This window comes from Cydia splendana, chromosome 1, assembly GCF_910591565.1.
Source record: "Cydia splendana chromosome 1, ilCydSple1.2, whole genome shotgun sequence".
Lineage (NCBI taxonomy): Eukaryota > Metazoa > Arthropoda > Insecta > Lepidoptera > Tortricidae > Cydia > Cydia splendana.
The window spans coordinates 15,963,809-15,984,723 of record NC_085960.1 but is presented as its reverse complement, the minus strand read 5'-3'; the positions used below and the strand labels follow the sequence as shown (position 1 = coordinate 15,984,723).

At 34.7% G+C, this 20,915-nt stretch overlaps 1 long non-coding RNA gene across 1 annotated transcript; it reads left to right on the top strand.

The window, feature by feature from the left end:
* The first annotated feature begins 336 nt into the window (after positions 1–336).
* On the top strand, positions 337–20,518 carry LOC134797958 (uncharacterized). Its single transcript, XR_010145145.1, has 4 exons — positions 337–428; positions 1,098–1,153; positions 18,605–18,777; positions 20,419–20,518. It is a non-coding gene; the product is annotated as an uncharacterized LOC134797958 (long non-coding RNA).
* Positions 20,519–20,915: the final 397 nt, after the last annotated feature.

The window sequence follows — 20,915 nt, the reverse complement described above, 5'->3', positions numbered from 1 at the left end:
TTTCATCGAGGTAGGTCTTTATAAATGGTTGTGTAATTACTCATAAATATAGTCGTTTTATAGCTTTAGAAGAAGAAAGAATTTTAATTGAAAAACGCTTTTTAAAAATCAGTAACTATTACTTATGAAAGCAAAAGAATGTAAATAATCGTAGGTATATGATTCATAATTGTTACATATTTGCCGTGACTTATTTTTCAAAAGTGTTTTTCATTTAAAAGACACGTCAAGATTGTTTACCTTTCTTCTAATGCTAAAAAAAACGAAATATATAAAATATATTAGCAAATAATGGTATAAACAAGTAATAATCTACTAATTATATTTGTTGAATACAGATCTGTACGAGAGCTGTAAAAGAGAGTGGAGAGTGCAGATTCGCTATCACACAATGGCGAGATGAATAAAACAAAATTGCGGTTTTCTATGTAAGTATAGATATACCGCGAAAATTCTTTTGATTGTCAATTGACAATTCTTTTGAATCAATGGCAAAGTTTTAAGCGAGTTATATATAATTAAAAGGGTATCTTGTTATAAATACATTATTATTATTTTTTTCAGTTCTATTTGTTGTTTGCAATAAAATCTAGGAAGTTAAGAATTGAACCATTTCCTGCTATTTTATTAAGTTGAAATCAAGCATCTTTGTGACTACGGCGACAACGCTATCGTAATGTCAAGCTGGCCTGATGATGGAGACTGAGGTTGCCATAGAAACTCTGTAATAAATCAAGGCAACCTCATCAAAATTGTAATAACAGGTTATGAATTTGTTCTGGATTTATTGTGGATATGATTTGCCAGTGTCAATAGTGACGTTTCTGGTTTAAGAAGTGTTACTTTTGACACTGACAGATCAGATCCTTAACAAATTCAGATAAAAATGTTAACATGTTATTACAATTTTGATGAGGTTGCCTTGATTTTTTATTTTTGTTTATTTCGATACGCCAAGTTCGCCTCCAAGTGTGTGCTCAAAGCATAGTGTAGTCAAGTGTAAGACGAGATTTGTTTGTTTACCAAATTGTTGTAACAATACTTAAAAATTTTATACAAAATAGTAAAACCTTCACGACCTTGTAAATCTTTTTCAGCTCGTTCGTAGCAGCTACATCGTAGCGTCGCTACGCGCTACGCGGCTACGAGGCAGGTGGGATTGGCTCCATTTCAGAAGCTTGCGTTTGATTTTATTGTGTGGCTTTACTGTGTGTAATATATTATATTTTAGTTTTGTTTAGTGTGCATTTATTTTACCAACACTTACTTCTTGCCCAATTCTACTTATATTATGATTATAATACGATCAAATATTTTTAGCTAAAGATAGGTTTCAGTGGTTTAAGAGTTAAATAAGATTATTGAGACCACGTGGTTATATTTAGAAATATTATCTGCATTGTTAATTAAGCAGACCTTGGCATAGCAAGCCGATAAAAATAATAGCTGACAAGAATTTTAATAATATTTTTTTTTTTAGATAAGTAAAGTTAGAAAGTAGTTTTTTTTTCGAATGGGCTTTGAACTATTATATCGTAGGTACTTTATAAGCATGAAAAATAGCTATACCACCACCAATTGCACGTATCCTTAAAAGTACATATGACAAATATCTAGTATTAAACTTTACATAAATATTAAAATAGGTCATCCCTATACACGTATACCATTTAAGCAAACTGCAAACAATTTCAATAGCCTTTCCTTTATAACCGATTACAATAATAACTCCAACTCTATACGTCTTCTTGTCGCATCCAAGTGTGTGTAACGGTAAACCGTCCTATCTTGCCCTCGCAACCTACATTCTAATCCCCCATTTCTGTCCTTAAATCTCGCATTATGGCGGGGGTACACAGCCCAAGTTAGGGTGGTTTGGTTCCATACATATTTCTGCAATTGATTAGACGGGGGCGGTTGCTATGGCGACTGCACCGGCCCTCCCCCTGCGCCCGCGTCGGCGGCCTCACCCCCTCATAAGTCATGAGTGTGTGTACACATGGACACGTTTCGACGTTCGAGTGAGTTAAGATGCGTTGTTGTTTATGGACCTCATTTTCTTGTGAAATCTTGGGTTTCTATACGACGATGTTAGTATAATAGACTAACTTAATAACGAGTCACTTTTTATGAATAGTCAAAACGATTTTTACTAGGTATTATTCATAGTAATAATGACGTACTCGTCTTGTGTGACCGTGATGTTACAAAATGTTGTGATGAATCCAAAATCCAAACCCTTATTTCCATATTTATTCTTGGCTTATTCTAATTGTAATAACAATTTATGAATTTGATCTGGATATGATCTGTGAGAGTAAAAAGTGTCATTTTTTTCAACCAGAAACGTTACTTTTGACACTGATAGACCTGCAAACCATATCCATATTAAGTCCAAATCAATCTCGTAACCTTTATTAAAATAAGTATTTAAACCTCCTGATTATAAATCATCAAAAGCGCAAAGATGTCTGACGTTGTTTTTTTAGGTATTTTCTTAATAACGATGTCATCAATACTGTAAAATTACAAATTTATCTACGAGTATGTCTAACTACCCTATTGTAGACTTGTTTAGAGTATATTAGGATATTATTCTCAGTACAGGGTTCCGTAGCCGGTACTATTTCAGTAGGTATAAAGACGGATAAGTCGATTAAGTATCATTACAACTTAATTGGACATAATCACGTATAATATAAGATAAATATATCATTGTTTTCCTTTCAACTGCATTGTTTATTAGTTACTCATTACTAGTAATTTTATAGTGCGTTTTTTTACACATCAAACAACGACTGGTAGCCTGGAGGAACGAATCTCGAACGAAAACTAGATTATTTATATTTTTCGCCATAAATAATATATGCATACTCGTATTACTACTCTAGGCTAGGCATACCCACGCCAGATAGTCTACGACTAAATGCTTCGAAGTGAATCTGAGATTTTGTTTGTGAATAGGTATACGATTCGGCACATAATTTGCAATACTTTAATGTCGGACTAAATATATATTACCTTACTAATCGACATTAGAAAAGTTGTAGTTCGGATATGCATCGTGTTGCCCCCGAAGCCCCGAGTCCGCGGGCGGTGAGGGAGACGTGTTGATACAATATTTAAGCTTATATTCATTCGATTAAGTGCCTCACAACTGTTAGCGAAGGCTGGCCATTTCATTAAATTCACTCACTTGATTTTTACAGATAAATTCAGCTTGAGGTTGGAATAATCATTATAAACGTTGTTAGAAGTATTGGCTCTGTGAGATGTAGAGTAACCCTTACGACCTCCCATTGTAGCAGTTAAAAAGAAATCAATAGCTGTATCGACATATTTTTTTACATATACAATTCTAGAACGTGCTCACATAATTTCACACTGCAAGTTTGTAACTTTAAGATACGTCAAGTAATAGATCAAGAAACGATTAAATGTGTCGGTGTCAAAAGTGACGTTTTGTTTGAAGAAACGTCACATTTGACACTAACATATCTAATCCATATCGTTTCTAGATCTATTAATTGACGTATCTTAAAGTTCGAATCGGGCCGACAATCGGTTGAAAAATGCGACTTGTAGAGGAGACCATCCGGTCATACGAATTAATTTTTGGCCACTGTGAAACGGAGACTTTCGCATCGCTCGGTCTATAAATCTATCGATTCAACCAGTTCGTTCTGAATAATTTTAATTTAAAGTATGCCTATGTAGATTCTTTGCCCGACAGGTCATTTGTAACGTAGGTATAAGGTACCTACCTGTATTTATAGTCGCCTATTGTTTAGCATACCTACTAATAAGTCATAAACTTATACGTATCCAGTACGCGTCTGTCTTCGTTGGTCCAGCCTCCACACTCCCATATCTCCCTCTCACACCCCCTTATCGTAATTAAGGTTGGCGACACTTCGCTCCTCGTTACGGTAGGTCCAGTCTTGGGGGTGCTTTCTACATATATTTATATGCATAGTGAATGGTGGCATGTTACTGTTAGAGTTAATTTACTATGTATGAGATTGGGCAAAATGTGCTTTAGGTTGATATACCTGTATATTGTCAGTGGGTAAATAAATATGCTTTTGATTATGCACGTAATATTGTTCTACACACAGAGTACGAGTATAGTATACATAAGTATATTATGTTCATTTGTATTATACATACAAATAGTTAGTGGTTTATAGTGTAGGTAGTTGTAGTATAGTATGTATTTAAAACAAATAATCAAATAAACCAACTGAACCATGAAAATAAAACGGATGAAATAACGTTTGTTCGTAGAATTAATTCTTGGAATTATTTTATTATAGGTTAATTCAGAAGGCAGCGTAAGAACTGTACTAGAGTTTAATTCTACCAATAAAATAATATTATTATGAATAAACAATTACAAGTTTCCTTAGTCCAGTCGATCCTTATAGTATAGTATAGGTAATCGAATGAAATAACCCAAATAGAAACTTTAACTTTTAAAAATCACATTTATTAAGCGGGGAGGCTGGCGGAATCAATTTACCAACTGAGCTCGAAGAGCCAACCGCCAAGAGCTCTGCCCTTACAAAACAGTCTTGTACTTGCAGGTCATTAAGATTTGGTTAGGTGTGGGGGGATATAATTAGGGTGAGGATTAGCTAGCGCAAATTAAGTTGAAACTGGAGGGCTTCCGTTTTTGAGACAATCGCACTGATTACGGCGCGGGCGCAGGCAGTTTAGGTAATGAACGAGACAGGTATTGCCAATTGGGTATAATTCTTTGAAAGTGCTGCAGGCAACCGACTTTAGTGCCCCTTGTTTTTCTCTTACAAACGTTGGTTGACTGTGATTTGTAATCACGAGTTTTAAACCGAAAATTTCAGTAGAGATCTTCGCTTATAAATTACTGGCTTGTGCTAGTGGACGATTAATCTACAGCTTACGCGCATGAAGTATATGCACTATTATGCAGATAATGAGTAATCTTCACTGCATTACTAAGTAAGTATCGTAAAGTCTCAGCTGTGCGTGGTAATTTACTCAAACCAATTTAACATCTAGTTTTTGGGACTTTTGTGGTCGTGGAAATACACATTTTTTTTAGGTACAGCTAGTCCAGTGTTGAGTTATTAAATTGAAATGAGTCTTTTTGGCTGGCTTAAGAAATTTAAGTAAGTGCAGGTATATTTGTCTTTATTACTGCGATATTATTCATTGACTTTGAAATTATAATCATACCACATAAATTTAATTTAGCTTATCGCACTTATTCATCCTAATCCTAATCTAACTAAATAAATGGACGTAATATTATATGCATTCTACTGAAGCAGGCCAAAACAAAACTGCACTTGCAATTGCAATCTTACTGCCCACTAGGGAGAACATTCATTATGCATGCAACGCCGAGGCATGTTCACAAACCTATTTACTTTCAAATCACACCACTACTACCCGTACCCACCTATACATAAGGACCTGTTTTGATTCGTCAGTAGTTAAATGTCTGCAGATAAACGCGTTAATGTACCGCAGGTCGATAATGCACCCCTCGAGCGCTAAGCCGCTATTTGCATAGGGGATGCATGGATGCTGCATTAATTATAGGTACATATAGACAACTAGATATTGAAACCAATAGGTTTATTGTAAAGTTAAATTAAACAAACTAAAAGCAAGGAATATCCAAAGATTGAATATCTTGCATAATTCGAACAGATATTTATCAGGCTCTACGAAATATCCGTACAATACCTGATACGATCTCGTGGCTGCGCAATGGACTCTGAATGTGGATTTATAATTATAATTATGTTGATATAATATTAAATTAATAAATAATACCTGTATTCATTTACGACGAACTGTAAATAGAACGAATCCCAAGAATCAGGTATCAGGTAGGTACATAGATTTGAATTTTAGGAAATCGTGAGCATAATATAGGATAAGGGCTGTACGATTATGTAGTACGTAGGTAATGTTAGTTAATGAAAGATGGTAAATTTTATACGGAACGAACTCTTATGAAACATAAACGTTACATCAACTAATACTTAATACCCTTTATAATTAAAATTGTTGTGTCCTTTACAAAGTTATTATGGACGAGCAATATCAACCGGAGCCATAAAGGCCACGTAACGGCGCTTCATAAAACTAACTCAATTAAGTGCATTTTACAGCATGCACTCGGCCCGCCCGTCCTTCCTCCACCTTCGGACCACCTACACTTTATTAGACGTGACACTATTACCTATCACTTGCTATAAAAAGATAGGAAATTATAAAACCTACTTACACTTCTCCCTGTGAACAGTTTTGCTGTTTCCGCTACAAACTTGTTGGTTCGCTTAAGTATACTCTTATGGAATTACGTTCATATAAGAACGATCGTGATAGGCGTGTGATTATCTGCGAGGTATAAAAATAAAGAAGCTATACAACAATAAATAATTCATTTGAAGAATTCAAAAGATTGCTGATTTATTATAGAGTGTATTTTAATTTTTCCTAAATCCCACTTACCTAAAGCAATCAAGAAAACAACTTCTATCCTAACATGTGAAAGCAATGAAGATTTTTAAGGCAATACCAATAAAACATAGGTACCTACCAAATAAGCATAGTTTCGGCTCGATTCGGGAAATGAATTAGAGATTAACTAGATACGATATAGTAAAGATATGTGACGTTCCACGACAAAAGGTAGCTTATGACGGCTGGCGCCGCGATTCGGGAAATGAATTAGAGATTCACTAGATATGAAATAGTAAGGATATGTGACGTTCCACGGCAAAAGGTACCTTATGGCGGCTAGCGCTTACGTCGCATAGCGCCGCAATAATATTGGATAATTGGAGCGGCGTTAATAATAGCGTAAGCGCTAACCGCCATAAGGTACCTTTACCCGTGGGACGTCACATATCCGTCGTAACTATATCGTATCTAGTTAATCTCTAATTCATTTCCAGAATCGCGCCGTTTGACCTAATTTTTACACAAACAAAGCCGATTGTCTAAATCGTATATTTCGACTCTTGCTTCGACTTTGATCAAAGCTCGCTCGTTACTCGTTACGTGTCGCTGCGTGCGGCAATAAAGCTCGCTTTGTAAAAGCTGTAAAGCTCTTCAAACGCCTTTGAACGTACTTACGCTCGAGGGCTCCGCGCAATCCAATTTAAAAACTAAATCGGACATTGCTTCAGGTTTTAACTGCGTACCTTAACATAAAGTTTAAACCTACCTTTGCTTACAAAGTACATGATAAAAGGCAAAAGAACGGAAACCGTTGCAAACTGGAAATAGTCTCGCTCTTCCGCAAGGTAGTTAAAAACATACCTAATTGTTTTTTTTTTCATATCGAATTGTGAAAAATAAAGCAAGAGGAGGATTTTGACAATTAAAATGAAACGACATACAAATATGCTTTACCTAATCATCGGTGTTATTCATAAATGCTTGTCAAATCTAATGAGGCCTTGCTATTTTTACCCTTGACTGTACATGTGGCTCGCGGGCGGGACGTTTACGACGCTTGTTACTGCTCTTGATTTTTTTGCGGGAATTCATTTAGTGGCTTTTGAAATCAAAGTCCGATTGCGTCATTCGTGTTTATGATTTGATTTTTATTTGTACATATTTATATTGGTTTTTATGTGTCAACGTTTAAAATATTTTTTTTTTATATAAAAATTGGAATGGAATAAAGGCATAACAATACATTATACATGTTAATTCTTAATGACAGCGTCTACACCGAAATAAAATGTCTTTTTTTGTTTAAAACAAGATAAAGAATTATGCTATCAGCTAGCTAACTAACCGTGTGATTAAATCTTAGTAAAAGTCTGGTAAACATCATCATAATTTCAAATAGACAATAGTATTTTATACAATCGTGATTATTCGTGATATAATAGAGAGCTTTTCAGTCGAGTACCGTGTACGAGATTGAAAAGCTTGATTATATCACTATTGTATACAATACTTTTTCTATGAGTGAACAAAAATAATACTTAAAACTAGTAGAATCATACAAACAAACCAAACCAAAAGTATACAGCTAAGATACGCGAGCAGCCGCGATGCCTTCATACTGGTACGCGCCCCGGCCGCCGCAGCTCGGCGGGCTGGTCAACGACATCTCGTAACTCATGAGGCCCTGGTACTTGCTCCGCGCTAAATTAAATTTTTAGACAGTTGTTTTCTCGATTTTGGCCACCGTAGCCTATGGAGGCTAACAAGCAACACTAAGTGGTTTTCGTATTCTATGGATGTTGCTATATTAAGGGTGTCACATGCGCGTTTCTGACTTATGAAGCAATAGTTTCTACTATACAACCTAAAATAAATAATTAATTTGAGCTATGGTTTTGTTTCGTCCTCTTGACCGCGGCGAGCTGTGGTTGGTCAATTTCATTATAATTGACTAAACTGTATCGAAATGAATATTATAATTGAGTTGGGAGCCCATACATTAAAAATACCCTATTGCAGTTTGGTATAAGAAATATTAATTCAAGAATTACAGTCGACGAGTAGAAAAAGTACATAAATACCCATAAAAATATTAACGTATCGAAACCACACGCACCTATTCATACAAATGAGTCGACATGAGTCCCGTTAAGTAATAATTCTTAGCTTTAAAATTCAATCTAACTTAAACCGTGTCCCCTGTAATCTCAGTTTTAGCTTAAGCTAAGGGTGTTGCGGGGGTGGGAGTGGGGGTAGCGATATTATACCGTCCGTAGTTAGCGCACAGATATTAAGAATTCCACGACGCACAGAGTAGCTACGGAATGCGGTATTGCCTCGTTTAGATCGGACCGATGATGGGCAAAAGCCAACCAGTAGTATACTCAGAATATACAATAAATAGAGAATAGCTACTAAGATCTATGTGATATATCTTCTTCTAAGTTAAGGCCAGTGTTGCCAGCCAATATAAATTTTAAATTACCTAAATGAATATTTTTCGTTGAGTTGTAGGCTGATCCTGATTTAACGATTTGTTAAGATTTTGATCTTATAGTTATGATGCGACCCTGACGATCGATAGAAAGTGAAATGCACCAGGAGTCGTACCCATCATTAGGCATCTCGTTCGCACTTAATTGATGCTGCAAGTCGTGCAAAATCGTATCATACAAAAACAAAATACGAGTATAGGTAATAACAACTGTTTTGGTAAAAACAAAACCATCTATATCTTCTTTGTACTCTGTAGCTCGAGATTGGAGCGAGCGGCACAAAGTTGGTAATTGAAAAATCTTTCCCGTCCCCCCACCCTTGGCTGTAGCGAAATTAAACTACACTATAATTACGACTCTACACGAGTGCCGATTGTATTGGCCTCACATACAGAAAAGTACGCAAGTGTCCAATCTAGAGCGCGTTTACAAAGTGGGTAAACTTTTCTTAAACAACGATATAAAAATCCTACAACCTACTATCAATCCTACTACCTATTATTACAATCAGAATACGCCAGTGTGGGATTAAATTCATAAGAATTTAATCTGGATTTATTATGGATATGATTTGTCATCTGTCAGTGTCTAAAGTGTCGTTTCTGGTTGAAGAAGCGCCTCCAGGTATCATGATCCATGCATCCATTTAAGAATTAGAATGGCACATTTGACTGTGCGATACTGCGCGAGTGCGTTCGAATTAGTATCATATTTCTATTTCTGATTACGCCCAAAGTGCAGTTAGATCCTAACGTATCGTAACATGTAATGTTTATGTTCTACGCAACACAGTTATATAAACTATTAATATTATAATAAAAGTCGATCAAAACGCTTTCCATCCGTAAGTATTCATCTCAAACCATCCCATTATTTAAACCCACACAATCTAGCACTTTCAAATGATATAACACTGTCACTTTGCCGCCCGCCCTGGGGGGCCCCCCGGCGGGCTGGGCGGCGGCCCGGGGAGGCCCGGGGCCGGCGGCCATTCGTCTCTCCGTAGAAATGTTTTCATTTTTATTTCATAAATAAAGAGTGGAATTTTGCTGCTCGCGTAATGAGCGGGCTACGTAAGCTCCGCAACTTTTGTTCTGTATTTCTTGTTCTTATTCGTGCTTTTTCTTTACGAACAACTTGTTAAAGACTCGTTTTTTTAATATAAAATCCAGTGTGCAATTTGCCTTTGTTATTTATATTCTTACCTGCCTATTTATTAGTAAATAGGTAGCTGAAAGGGGGAAATAATGATTAAGTATATTTATTTGCAACTGCAGTTGTTAAGTTGGCCCTTGATAAGAGGGGTCCCCATTATTTGAGTCATTTAGTTTGCTGTTCTCAAAAGAACAGTAAGAAAAGAGGATTAAATATTTACGTTTTTTAAACGAATAAAAATGTTGTAGGTAAGGACTTTGTAGTAGATATTAGAGATAGTTAGAGTCAACAGCAGAGTTAGTAACTAAGCAACCGAAGTATTTAAAACTACTATTAGCTGTAGACCTCGTGAACCCCCATGCCTGCACCATTTTGAGAAAATTCTAAAATATAAACGGACAAAAAAAACATACAATTATCGACCGTACTTACAAAATTTCATAGGAATGGGTTGAGAAATGTGATCTGTAGAGGAGAACATCTGGACATACGGAAGCATTTGCTCAAGCTTAAACGGAGATCTTCGTTTCGCTCGTTCAATAATTTGTAGGTACTGGTCAATAGGGGGAAGCACACATCTCATAATTTTGAACAATGTCTAAAAATAGTTTTTGTTGACTAGACATGCGCGGCATAAAACACAAGTAGTCAAATACACTTATTCCTGACCAACACACCCAGATGCCAATACACAAAGTAGCCACGCATAAGCGATGGCCCCGCAGGCGGTCTCGCGGGGCGAATCTAGCTCACTGCAGCCGCCATAAATGTCGCGGTTTCAATCCAGAACAGCCTAATTCACTGAACTTTCAAACACACTTAAGCTCTTTTTTTATTAAAGCTGTATACCACCCCTGTAATAATGTTGTTACACTTCATATTCCACTGGTTTGCTTGTGTATGCAAGGATTGATATATTTTCTTGAATCACAACCGTGTTTTGTACCCGCATTACGTTTACGACTATGTGTAAAAACGTAATGTTTTGACAAAATTATAAGGTATTAGGTAATTGGAACATGGTTCATATCTTATGTTTTAAAAATTTGCAATCTTTGTAAGTTATAACTAAATATAGAGGCATTTTGTAGTAAATACAAGGGATTGGTGCTAAGCATAGCTCTGTGTTTTATGAAAATAACGGAACCTGTTGTCTGTTTCCTCTTTACGATTAAACTGTTAAACTTAAGTCTAGGTATTGATAAAGTTAAATTATGTAAATAAAGCCAACGGTGTTAAATTAAACATGATTTGAACACGCTTTTATTACATTTTATTATGAGAGCAGATTATTCTGAACACCTCATCCACTGACGACTGTTTTATGTGAACTCATACATTGCTTGTATATAATTCTCGCTTATCATCTTACTCACTCTCCAACGTGTATAGTCTATTTTTCTACCTAAACAAGTCCACCCCAAGCTATAAATGTAAAGAAATGTAAAGGCACAAATTTGATAATTTTACAAGATTGCGCGGCATTTGGGGCCGAGTGAGTTTCTCATGCATGCGTACATGCACCCCGGGATATAAAGTGTGACCTTCTGGCAGTTCTTAAAGTGAACTTAGGGGGTTGAGTGATTAGACTGCAGGGCTGGCAATGACAAGTTATTGAGTCTTTCATCTTTGAGGAGAAATAATGTCAATTTGAGAGGAGTTAAAAAAAAATTAAAAGCTATATTAGCTATGAATTGGTGACTAGCGAAACTGTGTCGGAAAGGAATTAAAATAAAGACGTTTAGGGGCATATGAATGGGTGACAGCCCTACCTCGGCCCTACATATTGCTAACATATTCTCGGCTTGAAATTTATTGTAAATCGCGGCAGGCGGGGCTGACCCCCCCTGTGTCAATAAACCGAATGGACTTTCCAAATTCGCTACATCGTGTTTGCGTCCACTTTTTTCTGTTCCAGCGAAAAAAACCCCGGCACTTCCGATTTTGTTTATCCAAGGTTTTCCATCGTAATTGTGTGACGCGATTGTTGCCAGAGCGAATATTTATTTGGGTTCCCGTTTGCTTTCCATTTCGGTCGCATTGTGCCACAAATTCAATTTGTGGGCTCACATCAAATGTTGTCGCAAGAAATGACTCACCGTCGGTGACTGACGTATCAAAAAATTGATCGCGCGCTCGTTGATGTTCCCTAATCACAAATATTAGAGTTTTGCTGGCTTAAATAGTGATCGATTTATTTTCCATAGCATTCGGCAGATAACGCAGAACGCAGCAATAACATTATCTGCGAGGGGACAATCAGCATTAGTCGGAATATATTTCGCGTAAATCTTTCACGGCAGCTTTTATGTATATCGTAAAAAACGAAGTGTCCGACGACCGTCCATAAATATGGCCAGTAAAGGGAGCTGGTGCGATGCGGCCCATTTCAGAAGCATCTCGTAGCAGAGTAGAAGTTCTGAAGAGGAGGTGTTTTGGATTTGGTTGGGTCGCGGTTTTGAGGGCATGGGTCGCTTACGACTCATCTCGTTCGAAAACACACACAAATTATGACTTTATTTCTGAGTCCTCCGATTACACAAGTTGTATCTACCCTTGTTTTGAGACGCATTGTTTGACATCGAGCGAGTCGACTGCCTTATATTAGGTACGTACATACCTACCTACCACCATTACCTACCTACCTACAGACCACTTTAGTGGTAGGTAAGTAATCTTTAGGTATTGTTGTACTTGCACCTAAGTAGAACCCTGGCAGTTCCTAGTCACATGATGACCCGGAGGTTTGAATATACTTATTATGAGTCAGTTGCATTTAACGACTGCGTCTAGTAACTGTGTGATGTGAGGGTACCTAAATAATATTCTTTTTCTTCTTCAGCACTCTTATTTGTAGATTATATGACTTCCAGTGAGATGTGAGATCGGAATCAACTTCAGAAGTGCGGCGCGCGGGGCCTGGGCGCAGTGTTCTTAGGATCCTAACACTAATAGCAGTATTCTTACGAATATTCATACAATACTATGCAACGGTTTTTTTTAATCTGACTAACGGCTCGATTCGGAAAATGAATTAGATTTCTACTAGACTTCAACAAGTTACGATACGGATAATTTAAAGATATTTGTAAGATATTTATGTCAAATTTGACGTTTCCGCGATTCTGGAGGTCCTCTTGAACGATTTCGACAAGTTATGACTTAGATATCCAAGTCACATCTAGTCGATATCTAATGTAGATCTAGTTGATCTCTAAATCGTCTCAAGATCTTGTGATTATCTCGAAATCCGAATAGACCTGTAAGATTGTACGCGGTTGTATCAAAAGCGATCTCTTCCACCTTCCAAGCAACCCTTGTGTAGCACGTTCAAAATTCTTTTGATACGCTTGACGCTTTTCCAGGCTAGTGAACTGTGCAAAAGACGAGTACCTACTACACAATTTTAAGCATATGTCGTGAAGTACCAGCGAACTTCTGTCTTTATGGGGCTCCCTACTGCGCGGCGCCCTAGCCGGGTGCAGGGCGGGCCGAGGGGAGCGCGGCGCGGGGTGCGCGGCATTTTGCATGATCAGCCTCAATTAGTATTTATGGCGTGCGGGGGTTGTTGTCTTTGAGGGTGGTGTTGAGAATTGTAAAGGAATACAAATGTTGATTTTTGTTATTCCATTCTGGGTTGACTTGTTGAAATGAATTTCAGGTAGGCTTTAGATTAAAAACCTATTTTTATATATTTGTTTATAAAGTCCTAATATTTTTTTTAAAAGTTCGATAAAAAAGTTTTAACTTGCAAATAGTTAAGTACAGTATAATACAGTCCGTTAACTCTCAGAATGACCTTCGGATTTTAGAAAGATACATCGGATATCGACGGTAACACGCGAAGGTGATACTGCATGGCTGTACCTACTGCTTTCATATTAACTCACAAAAAGTTTTAAACCGCTTACCGCAAAAAGTTAAGGATACCCATTGTCTCAATGTAAAATATGCCCTAATTTAATGTCATTATGCTTAATATTCGGTTGATGACTATATTGCGATATGACTTTTTGTCATAATCTAAATAAAATAGAATCAGAATTTGAAATTTGTCCGGAGGTAATTTGAAAACAGAACGTTACACCATCATTTACTACTTCTGGCGGAAATTATATAGAGTTGTAATACCAGTCACATATTTCAATTCATACGGTAAAATTATACATTTTATGTATGAAATTAAATATTTACTTACCAGTTATGGTGATATTAACTACTCTATATAGTTTAAGACTGAAAAGACGACTGCACTCTTTAGGTGTTGGATTGCAACTAAATCAGTAAGACACTGTCATTTTCTATTACGCGATTACCAGCCGTATTCGAACAATGAGATACGTCAAATACTAGATATTGAAACGATATGGATTGGATATGTCAGTGTCAAACAAGTGTCAAAATTGACGTTTCTTCAAACAAAAACGTTATCTCATTGTTCGAATACGGCTGTATGTCCGATTTTACCCGAAAAACGAAGGTTGAGAGCAAGGACCGGAAAACCCCTCTTTACGCTTAATCCTATCAATTCGGTAACCCAATCGATTCGGTTACCTTATCATTCGGTAACCCTATCATACTGTTACCTGATTGTAATGGTAACCTTATTGAAACGGTAACCCTAACCTTTAACCGAGTTAATCTCAAAACCCCATCGCGATAGGGTTTTTGTTAAGGGTTTTTAACAGGTTTTCATTCAGTTATGGTAACCTTTATTATCGGTTGCTTACTGGTTTGCTATAGTCTATTTCAATAGAACTTGCTAACTATGTAAACAAACAAGGTAACTTTGTTTTATCACTGTTTCTCTTTGAATTTTCACACCACCTCATCAAACACCATTGAAACCATACACATATACACTATTGAAACGGTCCGTTCCGTAAAATACATAAATATATAACTGTATCTTGGATATTTAATTAAAAGTTTAAAATGGGTTCATAAGTTAGGTTAGTAGGACCTGATGGAATGACGGTTTTGTTTCTTTTAAATTCTACAATTGTCTATGATGGGTAGTGTTGTGACTAAAGTTTGTGATATAAACCCGCTACACACTACCCAACCCACGCTCTGTACCTACCGCCGCGGTTATAAAATACATCAATACATCATTCTTAAGTACTAATTTGTCTTCTGATCGTGATTAAACAAATTTAAAATAATTAACTACTTGTTTTTTACTTTTGGTATTTTATTATTCGATATGGTTTGACAGTAGTAAAGTAGTAAGTAGGAGTCTTGCCCATCACTAGTAAATTCATCATTCAGAGACAACTTCAATATGGCGGTTTGTTTACATAGTTAGCAAGTTCTATTGAAATAGACTTTACATTAAAGTAGTTTTAGTGATGTGCCGTCAGAACTAAAAAAAATACTAAAAAATTGTTTATTTTATTTACTTTATTTATATTTTGTTGATTTTATTGACTTTATTTATTAAATTTATTTAATTTAATTTATTTATTTAATTTATTTAATTTATTGAATTTATTGAATTTATTGAATTTATTTAATTTATTGAATTTATTGAATTTATTTAATTTATTTAATTTATTTAATTTATTTAATTTATTTAATTTAATTTATTTATTTAATTTATTTAATTTATTGAATTTATTGAATTTATTGAATTTATTTAATTTATTGAATTTATTGAATTTATTGAATTTATTGAATTTATTGAATTTATTTAATTTATTTAATTTAATTTATTTATTGAATTTATTGAATTTATTGAATTCATTTAATTCATTTAATTCATTTAATTCATTTAATTCATTTAATTCATTTAATTCATTTAATTCATTTAATTCATTTAATTCATTTAATTCATTTAATTCATTTAATTCATTTAATTCATTTAATTCATTTAATTCATTTAATTCATTTAATTCATTTAATTCATTTAATTCATTTAATTCATTTAATTCATTTAATTCATTTAATTCATTTAATTCATTTAATTCATTTAATTCATTTAATTCATTTAATTCATTTAATTCATTTAATTCATTTAATTCATTTAATTCATTTAATTCATTTAATTCATTTAATTCATTTAATTCATTTAATTCATTTAATTCATTTAATTCATTAAATTCATTTAATTCATTTAATTCATTTAATTCATTTAATTCATTAAATTCATTTAATTCATTTAATTCATTTAATTCATTTAATTCATTAAATTCATTAAATTCATTAAATTCATTAAATTCATTAAATTCATTTAATTCATTTAATTCATTAAATTCATTAAATTCATTTAATTCATTTAATTCATTTAATTCATTTAATTCATTTAATTCATTTAATTCATTTAATTCATTTAATTCATTTAATTCATTTAATTCATTTAATTCATTTAATTCATTTAATTCATTTAATTCATTTAATTCATTTAATTCATTTAATTCATTTAATTCATTTAATTCATTTAATTCATTTAATTCATTTAATTCATTTAATTCATTTAATTCATTTAATTCATTTAATTCATTTAATTCATTTAATTCATTTAATTCATTTAATTCATTTAATTCATTTAATTCATTTAATTCATTTAATTCATTTAATTCATTTAATTCATTTAATTCATTTAATTCATTTAATTCATTTAATTCATTTAATTCATTTAATTCATTTAATTCATTTAATTCATTTAATTAATTAAATTCATTTAATTCATTTAATTCATTTAATTCATTTAATTTATTTAATTTATTTAATTTATTTAATTTATTTAATTTATTTAATTTATTTAATTTATTTAATTTATTTAATTTATTTAATTTATTTAATTTATTTAATTTATGTAATTTATTTAATTTATTTAATTTATTTAATTTATTTAATTTATTTAATTTATTTAATTTATTTTAATTATTTTAGTTATAATATAATAATATTTATATTTTACTTTTATATTCATATTATAACAAACCTAACTTAAGACGAAAAATAAATAAAGAGTTTATAATAACACACCACACAGGTAAGGTATAAAGATAAACAAAGGAAAGGCAACAAAACTTGTTTGTGCTGGAGGCTTCATAGACCGCCCATGCCAACCTCGGTTATTCAATAATAAGTTGAATTTAAGTGTGCGTAAAGATTACAATCGTTTGAACTGGTCAAAAACCTCATAATGAGGTAACTGAATAGACTGGGTTTTTATTTCGGTTACCGGTAACAGAGGTTAACTCGATCTGATAGGGTTACCGAATCAAAGTGTTACCTTATTAAGCGGTTACCGTTATGGTAGGGGTTTTTATAAACACCTCTAAAATAACCCTATGAAAAACCCCGGTTAAGGTAACCGGTTCCTGTCCCTGGTTGAGAGTTAACGGACTGTAACATTTTAGTTAAAACGAAAACGATAGGCCTAATCAATTTTGGGACATAGACAAATCAAATTGTTTCACAGCGTTCATGAAATCAAGTTTACGGAAATCCTGAAGCCTTTATGAATTATTTAAATATTAACGAAAATTGGCTAAAAGCAAGTGGAGTGATATCATGTCTTCCTTTCTTATAGTAACTTTAGTAGCTGATTTGGCTGGCTTAGTTCACCCTAGTTTCAGATTAGGAGACTAAAGTACTACTTAAGTATTTAAACTAAACCAGAAAGCAGAGAATTTAATAATAACTAGCGGTCTCAGCGAACTACGCAGGTACCACTAGTCAATTAATGTCTTGTTTGTTTATAGCTAGTTAAATTTAAATTAGTAATTTATTAACACATTCACTACCAGCGCGAGCTACACGCTACTAACGTAGCCGATTAAACGCGTATTTTCCGCCTTGTATCGCAATGCACCTAATAGCACATATTATAGATAGAAGTCTTTTTTCACCATTTTTTTCGTGACCTTTTCGATATTTTAATAGCTATTCTGTTAATCGAGGCAGATACGAATTAAACAGAAATCATTAAAATCGGTCCAACCAGGTTGGTCGGGTTCTTGAGTTGTAAATGGGGTAATTGAGCTGACTAATATGATTTTATACATAGATTCAGGTACTGTAGGTTTGTTAGAGAACGTAAGAGCAGAATAAATACTACCCAACCAAATCTCTCCTGCATACCCTTTGGTTTATTGCGTATACACGCATTTGTAAGTATGTAAGTAAGTAATGATCACATAACAGAGATACATTTAACAAGTAGGTACAAAAGCAAACTTATGTAAACTTATTATTCTTTTACTTAAATATATAATTATATTACTTTGTTTCATTCTAATTGTGGCTGCAGCAGCAATAGGTACTGATCCTTCTTAAAGGATGACTCACGTTAGATTGGGCCGGGTCCGGGTCGGAGCTTCCGGGGTTTAATTTTCACGGTGATCACGTGATGACTTCCATAGAAAACGAAGCGCCGGAAGCTCCGACCTGGACCCGGCCCGGTCTAACGTGAGTCATCCTTAAAGCGTCTGGAACTTTTCCTTTATTCTTATAAAAAATAACATATTATTGTTGTCTATTTCCAGGGCAGCTCAACCGAGATCAAAGTCGGCTAACCAGCCAGGCCTGCGCTGGTAACGGCCTATCCGTCATAACGCGCAATCCCAGTAACACCGTGTTCCGTTCCTTGCGACGATCGCATCAGCAGTAAACGCGGCCCGATTAAGCCCTCGATATCGGAACGAAATAGGCTAAGGAGGTACGAAGATTTTTGAGCTATTTTGTGGTTTTAGAGGTCTACGAAGAATTATTCCGATTAAATAATTGGTACCTATTTTTTGAATGCCAGTTAGCCACATTTCCATTTCACTGTTAATTCGCAATCATTCTGCTTCAATTGTAATATTTTTTACTTCATGTATTGATAACGTAGGTATTTAATCTATATATATCTCTCCCGGTAACTTTACTAATTTCCGCCTAACGCAAATCACATCTCGGGCGAGGCAAACCTTGTTATTCCTATTACAACTCATCCAATATTTCAGCGATCGGCAACTTTCTGACATGCATGTCCTAAGACAAAGTGTGTTATTTCTCGGGGGACCGCGGGGCCGGGAGTACCGGGAGGGGGGAGAGATAGTAATATTTTTACGAGCGATTTTATTGTGCGCACTATAAATTTGTCATCGCTGCATTCGCTTCACGAAGATTGCTATATATTAGCGCACATATTATAATATCTAAATATCAGGACAAGATATTTAGTAGCACTTTTTTTCTTTCCTTTGCTCCTAACTCCTACTTTCACAAATAAATCATCAACACTCGTAACATAATTAGATCAATTCCAGTGCCTAATACTTTAATGCGTTAAATACCTACAAACTCTTTGCTTTCAATACAGACGTGTAAGGTGTCATTAATACGTTGGTATAACGCAATCTAATGGCTAACCAGTTCTATACCGGTATTCCCCCAATTATGGCATTTCATGTTATTTTTGTAGTTTGGACGTAGTTTGGGACGCGTGATTACGGGCCACTTACCGAAACGTTCCCACAGCGGCGCTGGCGCAGCTTCATACAGAGATGGTCAACCAAAAAGTTTTCCTTTTTATGTACCTGTAGACGTCAATAGAGTTTTTGACATAATCATAGATCATAAAGAGACAGTAATTTAAGTGCCTACGTTACTAAAATGTGTCAATTTTGGTAACATATTAATAATTAACTCTTTAATTATAGCACATTAAGAGCTTTAAAACCTTCCTAATGATCCTGCATGCAGTTTATTATACGATCTATTCATCAGATTGTGTCTGTCTCACGTGGCATCTAAGTAGTTTTTCTACTAGCACTGAGGTAGCCAATATGTACATATTTTGCTTGTTTCAGGCACTGCTGCTACTTGCCATTAAATTTTGTTTCTTCAATTCAAAACTTGATTAAAAGTATTAAAATACTGGCTACAGTACAGTAGAAGCCGATTAAGTACATATTAAGAGACAAGTGGGAGACCGCTTCGCTTCTCTATACAAACGTAGTTCCCATTTTCTTAATATTCAAGTGACAAAATCAGTACGAACACTTCACCATTATTAACCGATACAATTTATATTCTATCAAATGTTATATTATACTAGATATAGATGGTCAAGCAAATCTTGTCAGTAGAAAAAGGCGCGAAATTCAAATTTTCTATGAGACGATATCCCTTAGCGCCTACATTTTTCAAATTTGCCGCTTTTTTCTACTGACAAGATCTGCTTGACCAACTATAATTGCTTCACATTATTTAAAAAAAAGAAAATGTTGGTAACCCCTGGCCACCTCGGCGTTTAGCAGAGTGGCGACGACACGATGACGCGGCGCTTCACACACCTCTCCTCGTGTTCCAGGTTGCTCGTGACCGCCTCCCGCCGCCTACTGACTGCCGACTCTACTCACGCCGGCTAACGGTGCCCACTGTTCCCAGCAGCTCTACCGGCTAACTGAAACTACTGCCGTCAACAAACTATATAATTGACCATCAACGTTTGTGGGTAGCTGGGTAGGCTTATTAATTAGGTACGACGATAAGTTAAGTAGTTTGGGTTTTTAGAGTTTCAATTATTGTTAACAATATTTCAAATAGTTGTACGTAATAAATTATGAAAAGGCAAGTTCTTCTGATGGATTTAAATATTTTTTTGTAAAGGATAAAATATATGTACCTGGTATAATTTGTTATTAGTAGGTATGTTAGCAATGAATTGAACCTAACCTAACCAATATGTGCAACAGTAACTTATAACAAAACGTTCTCTAACGGTATTCCATTTTGGATTTCACGGGCCTATAAATCCCGGTCTTTTGATAGGCTTGCGTGGGGATATAGATCCAACACGTAGAGGCC